Below are 13,833 nucleotides of genomic sequence, written 5' to 3'. Positions count from 1 at the left end.
AATATAGGAGGAGTTCAAAGTTAAGGTTCGACTTCCCTCCGTTGCAAAGCGGATGGCAGGTGACAAACAAAGGTTTAGTAACCTTTATGTAAAAGATATGCACCACGGACAATAAACATTAATTAAGGGGGCCTATCTTATGAGCTATTAGCTACCTGCCAATAATAATTTACCATATTTATTATACCTGCTAATAATGGAAGGAAAAAAGTATTATAGTAAGTATAGTAGACATGTAAAGTTCTTAAGTGGCGATCACGGACCGAAAAATGAATTTAGGCAAGTCTCCCATTCGGTGGACCGACGATCTAGTGTAGTTCGCGGGAGGCACCTGGATGCGGGAAAGGCAGAGGAAATCTTTGTCCAGCAGTGAACGGCATTAGGTTGAAATGACAAAACTCCTGGAACTTTTAATTTTATTTGAAAAATTAATTTATTACAACTTAATTATTTTTAAGCTCTTACGTAATAGTTTGCATAACAAGATATTAACAGCAGCTTATTTATTGAAACACGAAACATGAATTTTATATTCGAAAAAGGATTTGCATAAAGATAATTATTATGATCTAGAGAGGACAATAAACGAATTAGTTGCAATCATCACCGTCTGTTTCTGAAAAGTATCAATCAAATTATTTGATTTTAAAATTTTATGTTCGACTTATTCTATAGAAAGACACAAATATAGAAACATTGGTTTCGAAATTAATTGGCTAATAGCGTTCACCTTCTTTATACTCTTAATGTATCAATATTTATTGATTTGACACAAGAGTTCGCTACTGTCCCCACTTCTCTTCTCTACCGTTGAAAAAAAATGGAGAATTTGAATCAATTTAAAGATTTTTCATTCATTTTTGTTATAGAATGTTCCCGCCAGATTATGAAATTCACTTTTGGTGATAGTCGGTCATAGTCGTTAAGAAGTAATTTGCAAGAATATCAAGGTAAGTTCTTAATTTATTGTTAAACAAATACCTTTTTAACAGGTAACTAATTCCTGGGAAAAAGTTCGGCATAATTTTATAAACGGTATACTAACAATTACCCACATACATGAGTCTGTCTGTCTCAATCAATATCATCAGAAAATTATTGATGGATTGGCTTGAAATTTGGCACTAGAATGTATTTGACCTTTGAATTAATGGTGAGGGGTCAATTATTGGCAATTTGATTTTTTTACTCTAAAATTATCCTCTGATTTAGGCATCAAATAACTTATAATGGAGATTCAAAATGTTGTTTTGTTTGTATCCTGAAGGGACCAAATTTTCAGAAGTGATTCTGAGGTGGAATTGTGTATAGATGACCCACGCTGAACTCTCCCACCAAACTCAATGACAGGGGGGCGCTACCATCGTTCAACTATATGGTTTCCAACATGGCAAAAATCGGAACCAGCGATCCGGTATTGACGGTGGCGCCCCGCTGTCAATGTCATGGATAGGACAGTTCATAGTCCAGTCATTATAGTAAGTTCACCTCGGAATTCGAGATACCCAGCTGTAAGTCTGTAAATACGTGTATATTGACACCCTAAAAGTTGTCTCAAAACCTACATATGGTAGGGTGTAAGCAACTATTAAATTTCAAGGTCAACGGTCACAAAAATCGGCTTTTTGCGCTTTTTTTAGAAATATCTCATTTCCTATGGATTTTTTGCTATTTGTATTTATTATAAATATTGTAGAATACTAAATTCTCTACAAATTTTGTTTAAAAAATTTTTTTATACGGTGAACCGTTTTCGAGATAGAGAGCGGAGAGCGCGCGGTCACTGCATCACTTCAGGTCAACTTAAGCGGTTTAGATTTTTCATACAAAAGGATTTTCCCGCTAATTCCCGTGGGAATTTCGGGAATTCCTTGTTGTTTACTTTTACTAAGGTACCTACATGACAAATTTCAAGCGTCTAACTTCCGTTAAGCGTTTAGATTTTTCATACAAAAGGATTTTCCCGCTAATTTCTGTTCCCGTGGGAATTCCTAAGTATACTATAACCTGCCCAGGAGTATGAAGAATAATTGTACCAAGTTTCGTTAAAATCCGTCGAGTAGTTTTTGTTTCTATAAGGAACATACAGACGGACAGACAGACAGACAAAAATTTTACTGATTGCATTTTTGGCATCAATATCGATCACTAATCACCCCCTGATAGTTATTTTGAAAATATATTTCATGTACAGAATTGACCTCTACAGATTTATTATAAGTACTAGCGGCCGCCCTCTACCGCGAAAACGGTTCACCGTATAAAAAAAAATTTTGAACAAAATTTGTAGAGAATTTTGTATTCTACAATATTGATAATAAACACAAATAGCAAAAAACCCATAGGAAATGAGATATTTCCAAAAAAAGCGATTTTTGTGACCTTTGACCTTAAAATTTAATAGTTGCTTACACCCTACCATATGTAGGTTTTGAGACAACTTTTAGGGTGTCAATATACAAGTATTTACAGACATACAGCTGGGTATCTTGAATTCCGAGATTCTTACCTAATTTAAGCTTAAATGACTGGACTATCAGTATTTTGGAACTATAAAGCAATCGTTATCATTTGACAGTTCATAACGTACGATTATTCTGTCAAACGCTTTGTATAACTGACTTTATCGTACGTTATGAACTGTCAAATGATTACGATTACTTTACACAATTCCACCTCAGAATCCATTCAGTACAGAAAAAAGCCCCAAATTATTTTAGAAAAAAGTACTTTCTTCAAAAAAGCTTTGCCTCTACTGGCGGAAATTCACTTCCAGCAGTAAACGGAAATCCTGATAATAATGACGAAGCGTTTTGCTACAAATAAGTATACTAAAAAGCCTTAGGCAAAAGCTCGTTATTGCCTTAACAACACTTATATTAAACTTGATTACACTCATGATCAATGAGAATGCTATTCCACCAGTAATTAGTAAACAATACACACAATCATTCAATAAATACTCATTGCACAATGACCTCATACTATTCACTAATTATACACTTGATATAGCCTGCGGGTTCGTCTGTGTACTTTAATTTGGCTTGATCGTCTTCACGGTTATGATCTCAAGGTCTTTTTGGTTGTTTTGTCTTCGATGTATTATTATAAGGCGTGAAATGTCAGTTTATTAAATATAGTATTTTTCTAGGTATACATAAAACGATGTATTCGACAGAGGCGATTAAAAACATATAAGATATCAATCATGAACTTCTGTAGTCAGTACATGCAAAAAAAATCTTAGAAAAGTCGGTTCAAATACTTACAAAGTGTATTTTTAATAACTTGTAAAAATCTCATTGCTTTAAGTGGAAATTGAACCTTAGGAAATTAGAATTTTAAAATTATTAAAAATTTTAAACAAATTGCACCTCAAGCAAATTTTTGAACGGAAAAATATTTTAATGAAAAAGTGTAATGTTTTCATATTTTTTATCTTAAAAAATTACATATTATTATTTGTTACTTTGAGGACCAGAAAATACCTGCAACATAATAATATTATTTTCCCTATACCGATATGTTTTATACATAACTACATGATGATACATAATACATTATGATTATGGAATCTTGACATTTACAACGTGATAATTTTCATTTATTGTTATTAAACAGTTAAACATTAGAAATATTCTAGATAATTTTATTACGATGGTATTTATTGATTAGTTGTTTTATAAAATAAACAATCTATACCGCTGTGCACTCCTCAAGATACATAGCTATGTGTAATTAAATAAATTATGTGAAGAATACCATACCATGCCATTTTAGTGCGCTGGAGTTAATATAGGAACAGAAAAAATGTAGAGTGTAGTTATGTTTAGACGCTGCGCGAATGAAAAATACATAAATACTTCCATTAAAAACATAAAATTTAAAAGGTTTTATGCATTTAGGCAGACGCTGTCTAGCAAACGATGGATTCCATGAAAATCAGTAGTTTAATATTTAATAATTACGTACTTAGGACCTAATGCCCGTTTTCACCATCAATCCCTAATTTTTAAGTGACTCCTATAAAAACAAAATTCATACAATTTGTTACCATAGGGGTCACTTAAAAATTAGGGATTGATGGTGAAAAAGGGCATAATTATACCTAACGCCACAAACTTTTTATTTCAAAACATATTAAAAAAAAATGCATTGTTTTTTGTCTTTCTTTGAAAAAAATACATACTTATCGAAATGTAATGAAAAAAAAAACTACTGCCTTCATTTTAACGAATCGTTCGTCTAAACACCCATGCGTTTTCGGCGACCATCACCAAATTTCCATAAATATTGTGGTTTGCGGTTTTGTTCGTGAAATTCGATCCTGTCTATCCTTACAAAGGTCTATGGACTATCAATAGATAGGTTTAGGTATAGGTGTTCCGTCGGCCATCTTGGAAATGGCGTGAAGATAATAGCAGGAATGCGCGTGCACTTCTCAGCTTATTATGAGTGTTGGCCTTAGGCTGGGTGCACATTAAAGGGCTTAGGAGCTTGTCATAAAAAATTGGAATTTAATTAAAATTAAATTAACGCCTAAAACTTACTGACGGAATATGTACACGTTATTGACTGGGAGAGAATGCCGTCTGGCCTTAAGTTCGCAATTGCAACTTCCATTTTTAATGTGCAATTTTTTGTAATGTTATTTACCGACGTAAAAGTATTAGAAATACTGCCTCAGATGGCACTTAATCTCATCTTAATCAATATTTATCTTGGTGGCACAAAGGCAGGATTATTTGTAGATAAATCTGGTTTTATTTTATACCGGACATCCGTATTAGTGTACACCTGCCCTAACATACTTAGTATAAAAAGTAAAGCGCGAAGGCATGTCTCCGTCTCAATCCCTCGACAGTTAAGGATCATTTCAGATGACTGGCTCTAGATCTATATCATACTTAATAATTAGTTCCGTCTCACTGAAGGTGTAGAATGTGTTACACAATCTATTATTTAATGATTAAGTGGGTAGATTATGAACTTGTGGACTGAATCTGAATGCTTGAATTTCATCATGATGTTGTAAGGTATTACTAGTGTAGTACTACGGGACTATTCCCACCTCTCGTTCCCACCACTGCATCTCCTGTGTAGCCAGGATCTACAGCTTGACCGCCATAAAAACCCAACCAGTGAAGGTCACTTTGTCCCGGGGGAAAGTTAAACTGTCATTGTACCCGCAACGAAATTAATCAGAAGAACATAGGAGGAGTTGTGGACTGATTTCTGAAAGCTTGAATTTCATCATGATGTAAGGTATTACTAGTGTAGTACTACGGGACTATTCCCACCTCTCGTTCCCACCGCTGCAACTCCTGTGTAGCCAGGATCTACAGCTTGACCGCCATAAAAACCCAACCAGTGAAGGTCAGTTTGTCCCAGGGAAAGTTAAACTATCATTGGACCCGCAACGAAATTAATCAGAAGAACATAGGAGGAGTTCTAAATTAAGTTAGTGTAGTAGTGTATAGTAGTTCTAACCCCCATTTTATGGGTGGAGTCTCGTAAAATCTGTTTTTAGCGGATGTCTACACTCTATAAGGAAGGCCAAATTTCAAGTTTGTAGGTGTTAAAGTTTTTGAGATTTCTTTCTTGATTAATCATCATCATCATCATCTCAGCCATAGGACTTCCACTGCTGAACATAGGCCTCCCCCAATGCTTTCCCGGTTATCCGGTTGTCTTGATTAATCAGTGAATGGTATTTCGCTTTTACTTATATTTTCTAATTTTCTGTAAAATCGTCACATTTTAGAACAACTATTTTTGAATATTTTCTAATCATCTAACAGAATGCTCTATGGTTTTGTAATTCTGCTTCCTTCTACACGTGTTACATTTATGTGTAAGTATAATGTACCTACATTAAAATGTTTACTTGCATAAATAAATGTGCACTATTGTTGATAATAAACATACAAATTACTCTTTATAACATGTAGGTATTACTCGTTATTCTCACTGTTATAAAATATTTCCAATTTAAGTAAATATGTAATTGAGATTATTCTATACTTAATATTATAAATGCGAGAGTAACTCTGTCTGTATGTCTCGCTTTTACGCCTAAACCACTGAACCGATTTTGATGAAATTTAGCATAGAGATAGTTTGAGTCCCGGGGAAGGACATAGGATAGTTTTTATCCCGGTTTTTAAACAGGGACGCTCGCGATAGGTTTTTCTGTGACAGACAAAATTTCACGCGGGCGAAGCCGCGGGCGGAAAGCTAGTCTAATAAAAACAATGTTATTTTGTATCATATTGCACTTACACTATGTTATTATGATTGTGAAACACTACATTAGCCGTCTAACGAGATGACAGAAGTATCTCAGTAGCTCGGACCCGTATTACTAAACCAGGCTTATTTTAGTCACAGTACAGACATTGATGTTAGATTTTAAACTTTCGCGTTCCATTTCAACTAAAATAGTAAGACACGAGTCACGGAAGCAGTCTGCTTGTGACCACGGCTGCAGCATCGCAGCCGAAACGTCAAGCCGTGAGTCCATTATTTAACTCATTAATAAACGTCGCGTTAAGACCCGTGTCTTACTATTTTAGGCATTCATGTTGCCCACACGATTGGAGAAAAATCATTTTGTATTGTCATATTAAATTGTTAGCACCTAGTCTTTACCCTGATTGCAGTGCAATTGGTACACAATTTTCCGTGTGCGATCCTGCAAACGCTCGGCTGATATACTGATTAAAACTAATTTGAAAGAGCCCTTACACTTGATACTAAATCTCTTAATTTTCAAGATTCAATCTGAAGGTCTAGGCACTGGGGGAGGCCTATGTTCAACAGTGGACGTCCTATGGCTGAAATGATGATGATGATGATGAATCTGAAGGTCCGAAAATAAAAGGGCTCGCGAGTGAAGCTTTGATTGGATAGGTAAGTAGAGCCTACTTGGGTGATAGTAAAAAGATAGTTAATGGACTTGGTTAACCATAATTTTGAGGTAGGGACTCTCCTTATGTTAGGAGAAGTCTGGTCTTACAAATTATAAATTTTCGACTTCGAGCCCCATCAGTCATCACTCGTGTTAAATCAAAGTAATTTCAATAAAATTGTTACCTTAATTTCGCGTCAAGTTGCAGCTCATCACCAAATCAGAGTTCTGTTCATAAATACGGGTGTTGCCTGAGATAGAATCTGCGGGTAGTAAATGAGAAATAAATGGGACGCGAATTACTTGCTGATGACTTTCGTTGATTAACGTTGCTACAGAGTCGTGACTAGGTGTTAAGTTTCAATTAATTTCGACTCGGGCGGTTTGAGTAACGTAAAAAATGTAAGGGTTCTTCAAAATTAGACATTTTGACCCGGATGTCAGTCGTGCATTTGCAAGATCGAACACTAGCTGTTGGTATTGACCACAAATCACAGAAACTAAAGGGAGATGTGACAAGGGGGCGGGGCCGGTGTCGCAGCAATATGCCCAAAAACAGAACACATTGCTCATTCTCATGACAGCAATGATGACAGCTGCGACGTCATAATGTGGGAACAGTTTACATTGCTTGCGTAGTACTAGAGATAATTCGAACGTTGAGTACTGATACCGCAGTGGATAATGAACACATAGGTATTTTGATTACTTTGTGTGTGTGAATTTCTAATGCGACACTGAGTCTTAAATATGAAAGAACCCTAGTTGACGCATAGGCTGTTTTCACACGGTGACTACGACACACTATTTAGGTACATGATCCTTATTGGACCATCATAATTTTAGCCATAGGACATTCACTGCTGAACATAGGCCTCCCCCAATGTCTTCCATGATGACCGGTTGGCAACGGCCTGCATCCAGCGCCTTCCTGCTACCTTATCGGATGGATACCTATAGCTTTTTATATTTATATTTAACTACTAGCTGACCCGGCGAACTTCGTACCGCCTTAGCGTAGAGATTTTCTTAATATTTTTTTCCGTAAGAACCATCCTTGGAGTTCCACAAACATTTAAAAAAAAGAATTATCGAAATCGGTTCAGCCGTTCACACGTGATGCCGTGACAACGCGAAACGGGTTTCATTTTTATATATATAGATGTATTTTGACACCTTTTGGTTTTCCAATTTGACTTAGTTTTTTTAAGCTATCAGCTCCATTTTTAACAGACCTATAGTTTTTTATCGCGTTTATAGTACCTATATTTAAACAAAACTATACTTACGAGCACAAGTATGGAATCACCCCTTTGTGTTTCGAGCGGTCTTAAGAATTGAATGACTATGTATTGTATGTATCTTTGGTATCAATTTAAAGTTTATAATAATACCTTTAAAATGGTGCCATTTTTATTGATCTTCTATTAGTCATTTAGTTCTTATGATCGCTCGGAATAAATAGGGTGATTCCATATTTTTGCTCGCGAGTGTAGTACAGTGTGTATGTTAAACTCAATTGACACGACTAGGAATTAAATTTGACCGCCTGTACATTCAAGGCATCACACCACTGCGCTTTCAAAATATGTATCATAATATAATACATCCGGTATCATCACTAATATAGAGCAGTTATTAATATTGATTCTTGCAATACTTAGCTACCTTCCATCACCCACATCATCTAAATGATTACAACCATCAGTCTTCTTCATAACAACAGTACAGACCTGGTGGAGTCGATGACGCTTCTACAATCAGATGTAATTTGTACGGACGCCTTTTGTGTGGGGACGGGTTTATGCCACAGAGAGGCAGCCGTATGTATCTATACTGTATAACTACCAGTTATACACAAAAGTGTATATTGAACCTCAGGGGTTGATTGCGATCTCCAAGAAATGTAAACAAAGTGAAAATTTAATATTGGTTTTTAAGAATAAAATTTTACCTACACCATGGAAGATACTGTTTTTTTTTTGGAATAGAAAAGGCATTTTACCTGTTGTCGCTTAAAAAACTCAAACGGGGGACATGAAAAGGTTTAGTTAATCAGTTTTAATGTCATCATGATTTCAGCTTAAGGTTAATTTTTTTTAGGTAAAATTAGAAACAAAATGTTTTGATTGCTGATTTTGCCCTATTGCCATAATATCACCTGCATAATAATTATGTATAATGTAAATAATACTTGTTTTATAGAGTCAATTTTATTGTAAACCACTAGGTTTATGCATAGCAATAAAAATATAATGCATTTTATATGATGATTCCAATCAGCATCTTTATTGACGTTATCATGTATATTTACCGTCAAACGGAATGCATATCGAATCAAATATGATTGATTTGAATCAACAAATATAATTAAACAGCAATTAAAACGTATCTTAATATAGATCTTGAATTATAACATACTTTAATCAACTATAAGGTTGTAAGATGTGCGCGGTCATTACTTTGTCACGATCGAAATAAACCATTAGTTAATCATGCGTATGAGCAAATAGTTATAATACAGAATAGTTAATAATACGGTAGGTAATTAACTATTAGGTCTTTAACAATGAAATGAATTTAACGAATATTCATTTAAACATTTCTGCAATTTTAAGGAGCCACGCTCTCTTCCACTTCTGTAGAGGAACACTATAATCTGTGGTCGCGATCGTCATCAGTGAGGGTCCGAAGAAGAAGAAGGAGCCACAAATCAAAATTTAATGAGATTTCGCCAAATTGAAGGACTATAGGAAAAATAATATACTTACATAGATTTAAACAAATATTGATAAGTATCTGTAAAAAAACGTTATTGGACGCTACATAGGACCTGCTGTTTTTTTTTAGATCTGAAGGCACTTGTAAATTAAATATTTAAATTTGAAAAATAATTAACTTTAAATATGGTGGAGGTTTATTTAATATGATACTACTCAGTATATTTTTACTGTGGCTCTGATAGACAATACTGCGCTTCCGTGATGATACAAATGATAATCATTTTATGAAGCTGCCAGCTATGCGGCTGTGACCATAAACTCATGTGGTTTTGACAAAAAATATTAAGGTAATTGGTTTTTGATGCGTACTGTGTGTACTACTACTACGACAAGCTATTATAAAAGTGCTTTACTTTATAATTAAGTACATGCCATTAATATTGACTAAAAATATCTTAAGCCTTTGTCCAGAACTGAAGACTTTCCTAGGCTAAAATGATGATTAACGATGATTAAAAAATTATTTCCCAAATATTATGTCTATGAAATTGATAAGAATTTTCTTATGCATTCATGACTTAAAAAGGTTTAAATCTACATTATTTTCAAGGTCTTAAATCTTAATATCTCAGTTTTGAAATACCCCTACGCGGTGTGTACTAACTATCCCATGTGGAGTCTTCCGTCGATATGAGCTAAGTTAAAAGTGATTCCAGCTGACGAAAGACTCTCAAGTGAAATGCAAATAAAAAAATCAACTTTTGATTTTAAAAACCAATCTACGATTGAAAACATGAATGAATATCATTACTTGTTCCCTCTCGCATAAAACATCACTCATTCATTATACCGCTGATTGGTACTTACAATACCTATGATACGCAGACGTATGATAGATGCTTCTATTGTTGGCCAGCATTATTAAAACACATACGTTTGTTCGAGCTTTTTTAGGGATCGTTGTGAAATCTTCGGGTTTCGTAACTGGCACACATGTTGTTGCTATTGTTTGTACTTAAATTAGTAGTGAAGTCTGAAAAATATGAATTCTGATAATGATACAGTACTCAACTTACTATAAGTTAAGAAAGTCTTGAAAAAATTAAGTAAGCAGGTTAAAAAGATACGGTACAAATTCTATAGGTAGTAAAAAAGATACGATTATTTAGATGACACCACCGGTCAGTTGTCACAATTTTCGGATTCTTATGAACTGTCAATACCCGAATCTCTAACAAATGTGTATTGATCCTATGACACTACTTGTACCATTAATTGACTATTTATTGACCACAGTTATTTCAATATGTGTAGTAACGAAAAAGCTCTGAAACCCGATCTGATAATCATCATCATCATTTCAGCCACAGGACGTCCACTGCTGAACATAGGCCTCCCCCAATGACTTCCACATCGCACGGTTGGTAGCGGCCTGCATCCAGCGCCTTCCTGCTACCTTTATCAGGTCGTCGGTCCACCTTGTGGGTGGACGTCCCACGCTGCGTTTTCCGGTACGTGGCCTCCATTCCAGAACCTTGCTGCCCCATCGGCCGTCAGTTCTGCGTACTATGTGCCCTGCCCACTGCCACTTCAGCTTGCTGATCCGTCGGGCTATGTCAGCGACTTTAGTTCGTTTACGGATCTCCTCATTTCTGATTCGATCTCGTAAAGAAACACCGAGCATAGCCCTCTTCATAACACGCTGTGCAACTTTGAGCTTCTGTATAAGGCCTATAGTGAGGGGCCACGTTTCCACGTTCTGATAATATTATCTACTAATAGTAAATCCTTGGGGGAGACCGGAGGCCTTCCAGCAGTGGACATCATTTGACTGAAACGAACGAAACATTGTACAGTACAAGAGTTGTAATTGATTGCTAAAAACATGAATATGAATAAATTAAAGCTTTTTAAAATTCATTTTGATCTTAAACACCAGCCATAATAATTATGGAACCAATACTTAATCTTAAACTGAACTTCCCGATACAAATTGGCAAGTTAAAACTTTTTATCGTATTTACAGGTCGTTGTACTTCATTAATTGATACTTTGTAGTCTTATCCGGGCATTTCTCCACTAAATGGAAAATCGCTGTCCCAAGCTAAATTTATGTAGTAAACCTTAAAATTTCTCAGGTTATTGTATCAATACCGACATAGAATTAGGTATTCTTAGCATGACATAGCATATTTAGTAATTTAATCATGGAATATTCGAATAAATAACCTCAAACGTCTCAAATCACAGTCCCCTGGTACGTCCCTTTTCCAGAATTACACATATTGTTACAAATGTTTATTATATTGCTGTTGATATTTGAATAAAAAATATCCAAATACATTAACAATAACAGTTAGCATCTTAATACATCACAAACAATGTTTACAATATGATTTTAATCAAAATATCCTTCTGAGAATGCTGTCCTCAAATTATTAAAACATTCCCCTGTTAAAATTTTAAAACCGGTTTAAAGTCATATTTAGTTTTGGCACAAAGCACTTAGATCGCAAAACGGAACGCAATAGGTGTTAAGGTTGTTCAGTTGTGTAGCTAGTGGGCAGCCGCTATTTTGTTTAATACTACTACTGCGTCATCTGGTGAACCACGCGTCTCGGCCGTCAGTGAAAACATTCCCCTGGTGAGCCTTTTTTTTACTATTTTAAGAGTTTCAATAACGACAATTTGTTTAAATTAATTAATCTTCTAGTATGTAGCCACATAAGTTGCGTTTATTTTAATGTTTTTAAATGATATTGTTTTATGAAGTATTCACGTAAAAATAACATTCCCCTGGCGAACATTCCCCTGTCATTTCATAGCACAGGGTACTGTTCATACCACAGGGGACTGTTCATACTACTGTTTTCCTAGGTTTTGACCACTAAAATAACGTCTTTTTAGTAGGTATTATCTCAAAATTTCACCGAAAAAGAAGCTACGCGAAACATGAGAAGAATTTCTAGAAAAAAAACGTATAGCTGTGCAATTATGATATCATCGACTTGAAACATTACCCTAAAAGAAAAATTGAAAAAAAGAAGAAAAAAGAAAAACTTTAAATAAAAACAGTTAAAGATATGAGTTGTCGTGAGCATAAGGCTGTAAAAAAGGTTTGGAGGGAGAACTGTGCTAAGTTTCGTGCAAAAAAGAAAGTCATGAAGACATAACAAATAATTTGTGTTTCTTTACGAGATCGAATCAGAAATGAGGAGATCCGTAAACGAACTAAAGTCGGTGACATAGCCCGATGGATTAGCAAGCTGAAGTGGCAATAGGAAGGCACATAGTACGCAGAACTGATGGCCCATCGGCAGCAAGGTTCTGTAGTGGAGGCCGCGTGGACGTCCCACGCTGCGTTTTACGGTACACAAGGTGGACCGATGACATTATAAAGGTAGAAGGAAGGCGCTGGACGCAGGCCGCTACGAATCGATCAACATGGAAGTCTTTGAGGGAGGCCTATGTTCAGCAGTGGACGTCCTATGGCTGAAATGATGACGATGATAATGAACAAATAATTTCGGAAGGGAAAATACCTACATCTGATTCAGAAGATTTCGCAGAAGAACATCAGGCGCCTTTAAGATCATCTGAACCAACACGAAATAACAAGAATAGCGTTTCAATATTACATTCACCAGAAACGGGGTCAAAAAACTAAAATTAGCAGTAATAATGTTTTTTGTTTATTACTTTTTGTATTTTTTTGATTCTGTTTTAAAAGGCAGGATACTACATTTTTGATTATTATAAAGACTGACTTTAGTGTCATACAATTTAAGTCTTAAAACTTAATTGTTCGTTAAGTTTAATGCTACTGTTATTAGGCTTAAGAAAAGTCATTATAAACTAGTAATATTTGTTTTAATAATAATATTTTTTGTTTCAAAAACTTACATATTTTTATAATAGCAAAGAAAAATAAAGAGTTTGTTTATTCAAAGAAAAATACTAATTGTTTTTGTCCATAATACATTCCCCTGGGTGGTTGCAACATTCCCCTGTCGCAATTTTGCGAAAAATCGCCAATAACTCAAAAACTAAGGGGAAAATGTGTGGGCTTTTTTTAGATATGTATTTAAATTACTATTGCCCTGAATTTCGTTAACAAAATTTCTCAACATTTAATAAAATTACTTCAGGACAGTCTTGTATGGACGATTTTCCAAATAGCAGAGAAACACCCATCCATCA

The 13,833-nt window shown here is 35.0% G+C and overlaps 1 long non-coding RNA gene across 1 annotated transcript; it reads left to right on the top strand.

Moving 5' to 3' along the window:
• Positions 1-11,777: 11,777 nt before the first annotated feature.
• LOC135084625 (uncharacterized) lies at positions 11,778-12,693 on the top strand. The gene is made up of 2 exons (XR_010259908.1): positions 11,778-12,277; positions 12,541-12,693. It is a non-coding gene; the product is annotated as an uncharacterized LOC135084625 (long non-coding RNA).
• The last annotated feature ends 1,140 nt before the right edge of the window (positions 12,694-13,833 follow it).

This window comes from Ostrinia nubilalis, chromosome 26 (genome assembly GCF_963855985.1).
Source record: "Ostrinia nubilalis chromosome 26, ilOstNubi1.1, whole genome shotgun sequence".
In the NCBI taxonomy this organism is placed as follows: Eukaryota; Metazoa; Arthropoda; class Insecta; order Lepidoptera; family Crambidae; genus Ostrinia; species Ostrinia nubilalis.
Note: the sequence above shows the minus strand (reverse complement) of the source record. Positions and strands in the feature narration are given on the sequence as shown.